A 12,373-nucleotide genomic window follows, 5' to 3' on the forward strand; every position below is an offset into this window, starting at 1 on the left:
TGTATTGCCTTATCTGTATTTAATTTTCTTAAAACTACAGAAGCTCTGATTAGCTTCCTTTCATAACCTCTCTATACACTTTTTCCAGCCTTCCAGTTGCTATGACATCATTTTTGCTGTGCTGTGATGAAAGAGCTCTCAATGAAGAGATCATTTGATCTTGCGGTGGAAGTGCTAACTAAGCATTGTGAGGCAGAGTGGCTAGTGGGAAGAACCACTTGGACCCTGAGAGACTCGAGAGACTCAGGTTCTTGATGCTGTGACATTGGGCATGTCATTCAGTCTTTGTGGGCCTCATTTTACTCATCTGTAAAGTAGGGATGATGCATGTTCTCCCTCCTACGGTTCCATTAGTGGGGCAGGGAGAGTGACCAATCTCATTATTTTGTACATAGTTCAGTGGCTGTCATAGAGTAATAGTCATCATGATATTTATTAAGAGCTAGCTGTGTGCCAAGGACCATGCTAAGTGCTGGGATAGATACATTCAATCTATCAGATCAGATACAGTTCCTGACCCACATAGGATCCACAGTCTTGGGGAATGGATATTTAACCCCATTTTACAAATGAGGAAACTGAGGCACAAAGTCAAGTGACTTGCCCAAGATCAAGTCACGGCTGGAATTAGAACTCAGATCTCCTGACTCCCAGTCCTGTGCTTTTCCCACTAGGCCATGCTGATCCTGAAATACTATTATTATCAAAAGTAACAGTAAGCAATTATGACAAGAAGGAGGCTGTTTCCTAGGAGGGAAGGAAGGGAGCTGACTGGAAGAGCTGGAAAGGACCCAAATGCTTTAATTAAAGCCCAAGGGCTGGAACCTAACCGCCATTAACACACAGGCAGAACTTTGAGCTAGAAGTCACTGTGGCTTTTCAAACTTTAAAGTAGCTAGAATATGGCAAATATGAAGGTGAAATGAAGATTTAACCATTTTAAAAGCACAGAACTCCAAATTTGATGTCCTTTTTCTAAACCACTAAGAACAATCCTAAAGAAAGTACTGATCTGATGATGGAGTCTCACAACAGGAATGGTGTCTGGACCCTCGGAACTGTGATTTCAGAACTGAGAACCTGGGCAGTAGAATTGGTTCTAGTACTAGGGTCTTCCCCAACAACATTCACATTCTCTCTGTCCCTATCAGTCGTGTCAATAAATACTATTGAATGAAAGTGTCCCTGCTGAGGTACAGAATGCTTCAAGGGACTAATGATAATTATGGTACTTGTTAAGCGCTTTCTTTATGCCATGCACTGGGGTAGATACAAGTTAATGAGGTTGGACACAGTCCCTGTCCTACGTGCGGCTGACAGTCTCAATTCCCATTTTACAGATGAGGTAGCTGAGGCCCAGAGAGGTGAAATACTTGCCCAAGGTCACACAGCAGACATGTGGCAGAGTTGGGATTAGACCCCAGGTCCTTCTGCTTCCCAGGCCCATGCTCTATCCACTAAGCCACACTGCTTCTCAGCACTTAGCCAAGTGAACGTCCTACTTTCCATCACCCACATTCACCAGCTGTAGGAAAGCCAGGATCAGAATTTAGGTCTCCCGATTCCCAGAGCAGGACTGATTCTATTGGATCCAAAGCAGGACACTAGTCATTGCCTTGGGCGGTAGGTATTTTAAAGGGCCCTTGAAAGGTCTCGACTCATTTGCAAGTTAAGTAGCTCTTGTAAGAAGCATACAGTAACCTGTGATGACCTCAGTGCATTTGCTATCATTTTAAGGCAAGAAGTAGTAACGGGCCGAGTAGTTACTAGCACATCGTACATGCCACTGAGGTAATAGTTGATCATGACTTTTCTCAAAACACAGCTTTCATTTCAGGAATGTTTACTGTGAGTAAACTGAAATGTATTTTTAGGTGAGGTTATGTTTGTTGACAAGGCACTGTTCTGAGAAATTAAGTGCATTCATGAATTTTTTTTTAATTTTTAAATGCAAGTGAGCTAGTATATCCAATCTCATGTTTACAAACCTATAATTAAGCCCCAGTTGCTTCTTTCAATCTAATTTGTTTTTCTTTCTATTGTTCAAAAATGGTTTGTTTTTCACTCCCAGCAAAATGAATGCGCGATTGCTCTTCATTCATTCAATCGACTTCAAACAATAGGGGCCCAGCCTTCAAAGGAAACACAGCAGAGTAATGTGCTAACTAATGCTAGTAAGGCCATAACAAACTTTAGTGAAAAATGTCCTCAGCCTGGTAGTGAGACTGTTCAGACTCCTGTGGAGGTGGAACTGAGGTTAAGAGTCTGCAAAGGAAGTAGGAAACTTAACCTAGCATCCCCTCCTGCCTGGGAAATGTATTTCCTGGAAGGGAGGGGCCTCTCTTTCCAGAATCACCTGTGGATGATTGCTTGTCAGACAGCGGCGTGCAGCCTTTTAAATTCAAGAGTTAGATACCCTGCTTTCTTCTCTCTCTCGGGACATAGTGAGTGTTCTGGCCCGTTTCTGTTTGTGAGTATACATGCTCAGAGGTTTGTTAATGTATTTAAGTAAGAAAGTCTGCATGTGTATTTAACTTCTGTGACTCAAAAGAGAATGTATTGAAGGGTCTATAAGCTTTGGGATCTGTTCCTGTTTTTCTTTTTTTTCTTGGGAGCTGGGGGTGGATATTTGTTAAGTACTTACTACGTGCCAGGCACTATACTAAGCTCTGGGGTAGATATAAACTAATCGGGTTGGACACAGTTCATGTTCCACATGGGGCTCCCGGTCTTAATCCCCATTTTACAGATGAGGGAACTGAGGCACAGAGAAGTGAAGTGGCTTGTTCCAGGTCACACACCGGTCAGGTAATAATGATAATGTTGGTATTTGTTAAGTGCTTACTATGTGCAGAGCACTCTTCTAAGCGCAGGGGTAGATACAGGGTAATTTGGTTGTCCCACATGAGGCTCACAGTCTAAATCCCCATTTTACAGCTGAGGTAACTGAGGCCCAGAGAAGTGAAGTGACTTGCCCACAGTCACACAACTGACAAGTAGCAGAGCTGGGATTCGAATCCATGACCTCTGACTCCCAAGCCCGTGCTCTTTCCACTGAGCCGCACAGGCTCTGGGGTGTAGAACCAGGTCCTTCTGACTCCCAGGCTTATGCTCTCTCCCCTAGGCCAGCCTGCTTTTCCCCTTTTCTCTGCGTGTATTAGACTGCGTGACTGGAAAATATTTAGCGAGACTGTGGCCTTCGTAACCAATAGACCCATAGCCCTGGCAGAGCGGCTATGACTTAGCGTCACTTAAATAGTAATTACGACTTGCAGCTTGGATTCACAATCTGAGAATCTTAATTTAAATACTTAGTACCTCGGGGCTTAGTACAGAGCCTAATATATAGTAAGTGTATAACAAATACCATAAAAACTTAGCATTTCACTTTGTTTAATTGACAGTTAACTTAGCCTCTGGCACCTCCCGCAGTTTTAAGCTGCTTCTTCTCTCAACCTGCTACTGGTTTTAATTGACCTCAGTAGAGTTTAGGATGCCTGGTATCAAGACTTTTAATACACCTGGGGAACAATACAGTCATGCAGAATTCCACACTAATCAGAGGGCATGTATAAGTAAGACGTTCTTTGGCAGTTATGCCTTCTCTGCTTGTGCCCAATTTATAAATCATGGTATTGAGTGCTCACTGTGTGTAAAGCACTAGGTGCTTAGAGTATAGTGGAGTGGATAGACACAATTGCTGTCCATCTGAAGCTAAAACTGCTAGCATTTTTCTAGTCCTTTAGGGCTCAATTGCAGCCAAAAAGAACAGTTGCTAATGCCCCATATTGCCTGACAAATCAAGCCATTTTAGCACCATTAAGTAACAGGTGGCACCTGTGAGCCTTGTGCAGCCAGATACACCTAAAAACACAGTAATGATTTAAGCCCAAATGTCAGAGTTTTGGTGAAGTGATAGTAATAAGTACTCACTGTGTGCTGAACACCGTACTAGGTGCTGGGAGAAAATACAGAGGTGGGAAAATATGGTCCCTGTCCCTCATGGGGCTCAATTTAAAAGTAGTATGAATAATTGTATCCTCCCATGCACAAGATTAGTCTTTGTACTTCTTTACTCTTGCATCTTCCCAAATATCCATCTCAGAAAAACCCATAATAAATTTTATATGGATGTCTTCAAGATGTTGGGGTGTAAATCAAAGGGATAAATATTTTCTTTTAATTCACGGAGAGTGCTGTAGCAGTGCATCTGAAAGAGTTCCTTCTTTAAGCCAGCATGAGTCCCTGAGTGGCTGACTTAATACCCTGATATGTTTTTCCCATCATTTTAGATTTGGGTTACTCTGGTCTTCATATTCCATGATATCTTTTCCATTTATTTTCCAGTATCTGTGCAAGACGTATATTGAAAGCAACAAGGTGAACCAGTAGATAGGCCTTTTGAAAATCAATCGGGAGATAAATGTGCTGTCCTTCTGCTCCTTCCTAACTGCTTTGTCTGTATTCATTGAGCAGCTGTGTGCAGAGCACTGCTCCTCGGTGATTTGGGGGGTGGGGTGAAACCTTCAGAAGAGGTGTAATCTATCAGTGATATTTGTTGGGTGCCTGGGTTCAGGGCACTATACAAGGTCATATAGTTGGTAGACAGGATCCCTGCCCTCAAGGTACTTCTCATTCTCTATCCTGTTACCCTTCATGCCATAAAGCCTCCACAGATTGAGGCCTTTTAGTTCATACTATCCTAAACATGCAGAAATATTCATTCAGTCATATTTATTGAGCGCTTACTGTGTGCAGAGCACTGTACTAAGTGCTTGGAAAGTACAATTCAGCAACAGATAGAGACTATCTCTACCCAACAATGGGCTCACAGTCTAGAAGGGGGAGACAGACAACAAAATAAAATAAGTAGACAGGAATCGATAGCATCAAAATAAATAGAATGAGATGTACACATCATTAAAATAGAATAATAAATATGTACAAATAGACACAAGTGCTGCGGGGAGTGGGGTAGAGCAGAGGGAAGGAGGGGGCAATGGGGAGGAGAAATATCTCTGAAGAACAGTTTGGGAAATTGAGTCCAGACATTGCTCCTAGAGACCAAATCTATCATCCAACCTCCCGATGTTGAATTTCATAGATAATGATTTTATGTTTGGAATGCAAACTGCTATATGGTTCCCTCCCACCCCCCAAAAAATATGCCTACTACACAGGTGCCTAGAGTAATCGGGTGGATTATTTCCATAGCTTGATGCTTCAGCTATTCCCCCTCGCCTACAAAATCAATTCAAGCTTTTGGACTGAAAGACAGCACAAAGAATAGGAGTGCTTTCTAAACTGCTTCAGCTCCAGTAAAACACAGTGGGACAAGTGTTTATGGCAGATAAGAGCCAGCTCAATTCAGTTTTGAAGGAATATACCGAATCATAGGTAACTGGTACTACCAGGGAAAGGTATTATCTCTTATTCTAAGAACGTGCAGTCTCAGTGGTTGATGGGGCTGCCATCCAAGGCATATTCATCATAATTACCACAGGAGACAGAAATCAATAGACTTGTTACCTCCCTTTATGTGAATTCACATCCCTGAAATGGTAGGAAAATAATAGGGAAGAATAATCGTTGAGGCTGTCCTGCATTTATTATTATTATTTTTCATTTTGTGCCTTTCCTGCATTTTTTTCATCTTATTTCCTGTTTTTGAGGAGGTAATGCAAAAAGAGTCCCATGGCTCAGCTCCTCAGAGGATATCCTCGGGAATGGATCTGAGAGGCATAGTTTGACCTTATAAGGGAGCCTATTTAGCAGAGATTCCCCATTTTCCATAGCAATAGTGTCCCTCTCCTACTCTGATTGTTGCCTGATATAAAAAAAAAAATGTGAACTTGGGTAACTCCCGATTCTTTCTCTTTGCCTTCTGTTCTCTGGCATGGAGTTCTAACTAAGCTTTGGAACTCTTTTTCTCCCTGTCCATTGCCATAGCAAAAGAACACTTCAGCCCAGTTAGAGCAGGTTGCTGGGCAAAATAACTGGGTGAAAGGTGGGAATTGTACTCTACTAAGAAGAGCTTGAGGTTTAGGACATTTTTTCTTTCTTTAAATCAGGAGACATTGGTCCAGAAGTTTCACTGAAGGTGTTGGAAGATCTATTTTCCATAAGAAATAGCTGCTGTCTATAGGACCAAGATGGCTTATTCAGCTGAGATACGGTAAAGTGATGTTTTATTCCTTAGTAGTTAAACTAAGAGGGGCATTTCTGAAGGGTCTGTGGCAGGGGAAAACATAATTTCTACTACAGTAGAGGTGAGGAAAAAAGGATCTTCTGGAAGAGCAATAATCATGCTCTCAGTAAGTCATTTCCTCATGGTTCATAAGTACACTCATTTTCTTGAGGAATTTGATATCATCTTAATATTTTGATTGGCTGGAGTTGTCCTTCCAAAATAATTGAATTGAAATGTGATGCTTGGGATTGGAAAAAAAAATGCTTCTAGAAATTACAACTTTTGAAAGAGATCTGTTCCCTCTGTTTCACCATCCTTCATGTTAGTACACATTTCTGACTTAAAGTCAGTTTCCTGAAACGAACTGTACAGAAGGTGGTACAAACAATAATAGTTCATTAGCTAAATAACAGGGGGATTTTGGATCTTGTGCTTCTTGTTATAATTCAACATGGAAATGCTGAAAAATGTTGGGTTTAAATCATATTTGTTCTGTGAAAATGTTTCCTCATGTTTGACTCCTGATTGGCCCGGTAGCCTGCTGGATTGGTAGCCATCATCTGCAGAGGGGTTGGTGCTTCTTCCCTCATGGGCTGTTTAGCTTATTTAGACCCTGTGGTTGACCCAAGGCAGGATGGTGGTAGCCCGGGGAGGCAGGCCTAGGGAAAGGACGATGGGGATGAAGAAGCCCAAAGTGTTTATCTGTCAGTAAAGTAGTAATTCTGATGTTGACGTTCCTGGAGTGAGCTTGGAGTTTGGGCTGATGGTATACCCAAACGTTGGCCCTGCCTGCATGAAACAATTTGCACTAGCTCTACATTGGCACCTGAGCCAACATTAAGGACTGGGCCACCCACTTTTGCGCAAGTACAAAGAGCATGAGTCTTAAGACGGTGAGACGAGCCAACCCAAGGCAAAGGAGGTACTCTCTCCATCAGCAAGTGTCCCAACCCTTACACCCTATGCCGCCTTCCAGCCAGGCAGTGGTGCCCTAAGCAAGGCAGGCTGCTCAGGGATCTGATCATGCCACTAAATGTTTAAATACAACTCTGGCTCTTCTAATTGTGAAATTTGCCCCAGACTGACCTGGAACCAAACCAAAACTTTCTAATTGTTTGTATTGAGCGCTTACTGTGTGCAGTGGTATAGTAAGTGCCTAGGAGAATATAATATAATAGACTTGGCAAAAATTTCTAATGAAAAATTATCTTCAAAGATCAGGCTGAAACTGAGCAGCCTACTTTATTTTTTTATAAAGATCCACACTCATTGTTAACAAGGGGTGAGATCTGAGTTTCTGTGGGCAAAGACCTGCCCAGCTACTGTATTTTATGCTCCTATCCATGTCCACATAATCTCCATCCATGCCTGACCTGAACCTGCAGAGAAGGCCTACCCACCCTAACCACATTTGTAACTGTAATTAGATCTCCACATGCCCCTGCTAGTCCTTCCTAACATGAACCTGTGATGTTTTCTGCCATTTATTGGAGATTTGCCCCGGCTTTAGCCCTGGACTCAACTCACATGCAGATGTCTTGTTCCAGATCCTTGCAGGGAATGGTTCTGGGTAAAGATGTTTCTGTCCCACTCTGTGTATGCCAATAGGGCACAGCTGGGGTGCTTCAACCCTTGGACCCCAAATTGCATTACCATCTGTGTGCTAGATTGCCCAGCCAGCCTTCCCAATCTCAACCACCCTGGGTTAAAGGAGGACACGTGGAAGAATTTTCATCTTTACTATTCCCGTCAGGAAGTAGCCCCAGCTGGTGTATCCTGATAATGTCCAGATAATTTGCTGCCACCATCCCCTTTTTTATGGTATTAAACACTTTGTGCCAAGCAGTGTACTAAGCCCTGGGGTAGGTGCCAGCTAATCAGATCGAACACAGTCCATGTCCCACATGAGGCTCACATTCTTAATCCCCATTTTACAGATGGGGTCACTGAGGCCCAGAGAAGTAAAGTGACCTGCCCAAGATCATGCAGTAGGCAAGTGGTGGAGCTGGAATTAGAACCCAGTTCCTTCTGACTCCAGGCCTGTGTTCTTTCCACTAGGTCATGCTGCTTCTCTGTGTCTTGATCAGTTTGGATGTGGGGACCCTTAAGGATGAGGGAAGTGTGGGATCCCCAGAGTGAGCATGAAGGGTGGGTTGCTGTTGGTTCTGCCCTTGGTGGATTTAACAGCCCCTAATCGGGGTGGGACCGAGGCAGGAGAAGCTAACTTGCTCAAACTGTTGTGGGCAGGGATTGTCTCTCTCTGATGCTGAACTGTACTTTCCAAGTGCTTAATACAGTGCTCTGCATACAGTAAGTGCTCAGTAAATACAATTGAGTGAAACACCATGATTTCCCAGCTACCAAGAATTTTCCTCTTTTTATTTCTTTCTCACATTGCCTTGCTTTCTCACATTGCATTCACAAGCTATTAGCTCAGGATTTTTTTTGAGCCTACTTCCTCTTTCCCAGAGACTGCATTTACCTTTTGGCTTTCAGTATCCAGTGGAATGACAGCTGATTGGCTCTTGCTCATGAGGGCTTCACTTGGTCGTGGACTTAATAATGTTGGTGGCCAAATCAGTACACTGCACGTGTTTGAAGACTGTAGTTACTGATAATAAATTAGGTGAACTGAGCTTTAGAGTATGAGTTGGAATTATCATCTGACCATTTAAAAAACAAAAACAACTGCAATATGTTAATACTGTGAATTTTGCCAACCAAAAATGTAGTTCTGTTCTTTCAACATCATTGCAAATCAAAATGAACCTTACAATCAGGCCGGATACTAACTACTTTTGGGACAAATTAACATATTCTATCGCTTCACTTGTTAAGGCAGGAAAAACATAGTAGTAGTGAAGTAGTTTTTTTTAAATTTTTTTAAAGTGTTTACTATGTACTGTACTAGACACTGGGGTAGAGATACAAGACGATTGGGTTGGACACAGTCCATTTCTCTTATGGGGCTCACAGTCTTAATCCCCATTTTACAGATGAGGCACAGAAAAGTTAAATGACTTGTCCAAGGTCGCATAGCAGATAAGTGGCGGAGCCGCTGTTAGAATCTGGGTCCTTCTGATTTCCAGGCCCTTGCTCTCTCCACTAGATCATGTTGCTTCTTGGAGTTGTCAGCCTCAGCAAATGCAGATTTTCTTTTTTACTAAAATTGTATTTAAAGATACCTGTCAAACCATTAAAAATTAAAGGGGATATTATCAGAAAAAGGAAACAGCAGTGGATTTGGAATTGCAATTTGAATTTATCTCTGAAAACAAATTAACATCCCTGAGGGCACTTGGAGCAGGAGAAATTGGGGCTGTGGGGATGGGAGGAGAAGGGAACATAGAAACCTCTGTCTCTAAGCAACCCAATCCCTGGTCAGCCACAAGATTCACCTGCCCAGGATTTTCTCTTCTGGGCACCAGAAGCTTTCAAGAATCAGAAGGTGTCTACAGAATCTATTTTATCAGACTTACCCAAGTGCTTAGTACAATGCGGGGCACAGGGTAAGTGCTCTGTAAATATAACTGTTCAGACCGTAAGCTCCTTGTAGGGAGATGATGGGTCTATCAACTGTTATACTGAATTTAGTGCAGTGCTCTGCACAAAGTGCTTGATAAATATTATTGACTAGACTAATGGTACAGTTAGTTCAACTGTACTGAACTAAAGCCTTAGTTCAACTACTTTTACTTGAAAGCAGCAAATTACATAATTGACAACATTTTCCCTTATTTTGTGATTTAGCTACTCTGTTTATTGAGTCAAAATGTTAGTTTCTAAAGGAAAAATCTTGCAATGATAAAATCATATGATTTTAGGTTTATTCCTGATAGCTCCTTCTCCCACTGTTTGGTGTTTACACAGTGAATCTAATTAGCCACTGGAGAAGTTTTATTTTCAATTCACTATGCACTAACACGAGTCTTCGATCACTACACAGTGAATTAGACAACCCAAAGGATTTATGTTGAGAATCCAACATTTCAAAAGCTTAGCAAGGCACTGGTTTTCCTGGTTACTATAAGTATGCAGAATTAAAATTGAAAACAAAATGCTGCTTTTGATCTAATGAAGTTCCTAGCTTTTGTAGGATCATACATTCCTTTTTTCTTAGGTCAAGGGAACAGGATTAAAGAGGATGAGATTTAGCATCAACATATTTTCAGATTCCTATATTAACATCCTAGAATAGTGGGCTCAGAAGAAACCTATCAGGTTTTGGGGCAGATTGAACTTTGAATTATTAACACATTCAAGCCTCAGTAGCTTTGACCTTTTTAAAGAAGAGATTTCAAGTCTGGCTGCTTGTAAAGATCCTAATATTGCTTTCTTTGGGATGGGAGAGCCTTTGGAAACACTTTCACATATGCTTTCTTACCCAAACCGAGTTATCCTGAATTTCTGTGCTAATTGCTGTTGACTTTAGGCAGGTAAGACTGCTAATCTTTTCACTGTGGACTTTTCTTGAGATGGGCCAGACTCGTTACAGCCTAGTGCATAAATTCTCTTGGCTTGAAGTTAGCCTTGGTTACCCTTTCTTTCTTGGTTGACCAAGGAACTTTTTTCCCCTCCCAGGTGTATTTTTTTTAAAAAAAGCTTAAGCTTTACACAATTACTGCCTCGGTAACCTTAATATAGCTGGCTCCTTATCTAGAATTGCTTAGGATAAAATAACAAATGATAACATCTTAATTTGCTAGGTAGGAGGCTTCTCTGTGAGATTGGCCTAATTCTCTGGTCCTTTCATACTGGGAGAAATTATTCATAGATAGAAACCGACCTGGATTACACCAGTCTGAACTCAGATCACGTAGGATTTTAATCATTGAACAAACAAACCATTAATAGCGGCTTCACCATTTGGATGTCCTGATCCAACATGGAGGTCGTAAACCCCATTGTTGATATGAACTCTAGAATGGGATTGTGCTGTTATCCCTGGGGTAACTTGGACCTTTTATCAATAATTTGGGTCTATTACTGGCAGTATTGCATTTAGACTTGTATGCCATTACTGTGCATTCAGAGGTTTTGTTGTACTCTAAAAAGTGGGTGGTAAATCTGAGCACTTTCAAATGCAGCTTCAATCTTTCCCAGTGGTCCACTGCTTCTGCTTACATTGTCATCATTTATCTAGAAATGTGGATCTGGGAAATGATTGCATTGGAGGGTTGGAGGGTTGAGATTGGTTTGAGAAGGTGCACTTTAGGCAAATCATCCCTGAGTTCAGCCAGAGTTTGGGTCACCTCTGGTCCAGGGAACTCCTTGGAGGGTTGGGGAGATTCCAAGGCTGAGCTGTTGGGGTTTATTTTTGTTGTTGTTGTTTTTGTTCTTGGGTTTTTTTAGTGGTATTTGTTAAGGCTTACTATGTGCCAGGCATTTTACTAACCTCTGAGGTAGATACAAGTTAATCAAGTTAAACACAGTCCCTGTCCCACTTGGGGCTCACAGTCTTAATTCCCAGTTTAGATTAAGTTACTGAGGTACAGAGAAGTTAAGTGACTTGATCAAGGTCACATGGTAGACAAGCCTTCTGACTCCCAGGCCTGTGCTGTAGCCACTAGGGCATAGTGGCTGGGCTGTGCTGTTTTCCAGGGAAACCATCACCTGAGATCCAAGCTGGTTTTTGAACTTGACAGACTTCTCCCAGATGGCTTTGAGGCTATCCACCAGCTCTCCCCAATCTAATATGTTAATCCTCAAATTGTACTCTTCACTCTCTCTGAACTCATCTAACTGAATTTCTGCCTTGACCAGCCTCATCCCCTCATTCATGCCATCCCACTCCCCACAGCCCCAGTCCAGCCCCTCCCTGCTCCAGAAAATCCACCAGCCCATAGCTCTCCCATTCATTCAATCATATTTAAGGAGAGCTTACTGCTTGGAAGAGTACAATATAACAATAAACACATTCCTGCCCACAGTGACTGTACATTCTAGAGGGGAAGATAGGCATTAATATAAGTATATTACCATATATGTGTAAATCTCAAGAAGTGTGAGTTTATTCACTTCTGGTTTAAGCTGAATAAAATAAGAGGGCATCAAAATATATATTACTACTTCTGGTGGGGGTGGGGGGGGGTAGCCAAGGGTTTGGTGGTGGGATAAATGAGGCAAAAATGCCCCCAAATGGCAGCTCTCTGACCTGTTAACTCTGTAAAGCCTGTTCCTTCC

General features: G+C 42.0%; 1 long non-coding RNA gene across 1 annotated transcript in view; it reads left to right on the forward strand.

The window, feature by feature from the left end:
* Nucleotides 1-1,414: 1,414 nt before the first annotated feature.
* LOC114813726 overlaps nucleotides 1,415-12,373 on the forward strand; it is a 124,828-nt gene continuing 113,869 nt past the window's right edge. The window contains exons 1-2 of the long non-coding RNA XR_003761467.1: nucleotides 1,415-2,470; nucleotides 6,072-6,175. This is a non-coding gene — a long non-coding RNA (uncharacterized LOC114813726). The remainder of the gene's footprint in view (nucleotides 2,471-6,071; nucleotides 6,176-12,373) is intronic.

The sequence above is a fragment of the Ornithorhynchus anatinus genome, chromosome 8 (genome assembly GCF_004115215.2).
Source record: "Ornithorhynchus anatinus isolate Pmale09 chromosome 8, mOrnAna1.pri.v4, whole genome shotgun sequence".
Lineage (NCBI taxonomy): Eukaryota > Metazoa > Chordata > Mammalia > Monotremata > Ornithorhynchidae > Ornithorhynchus > Ornithorhynchus anatinus.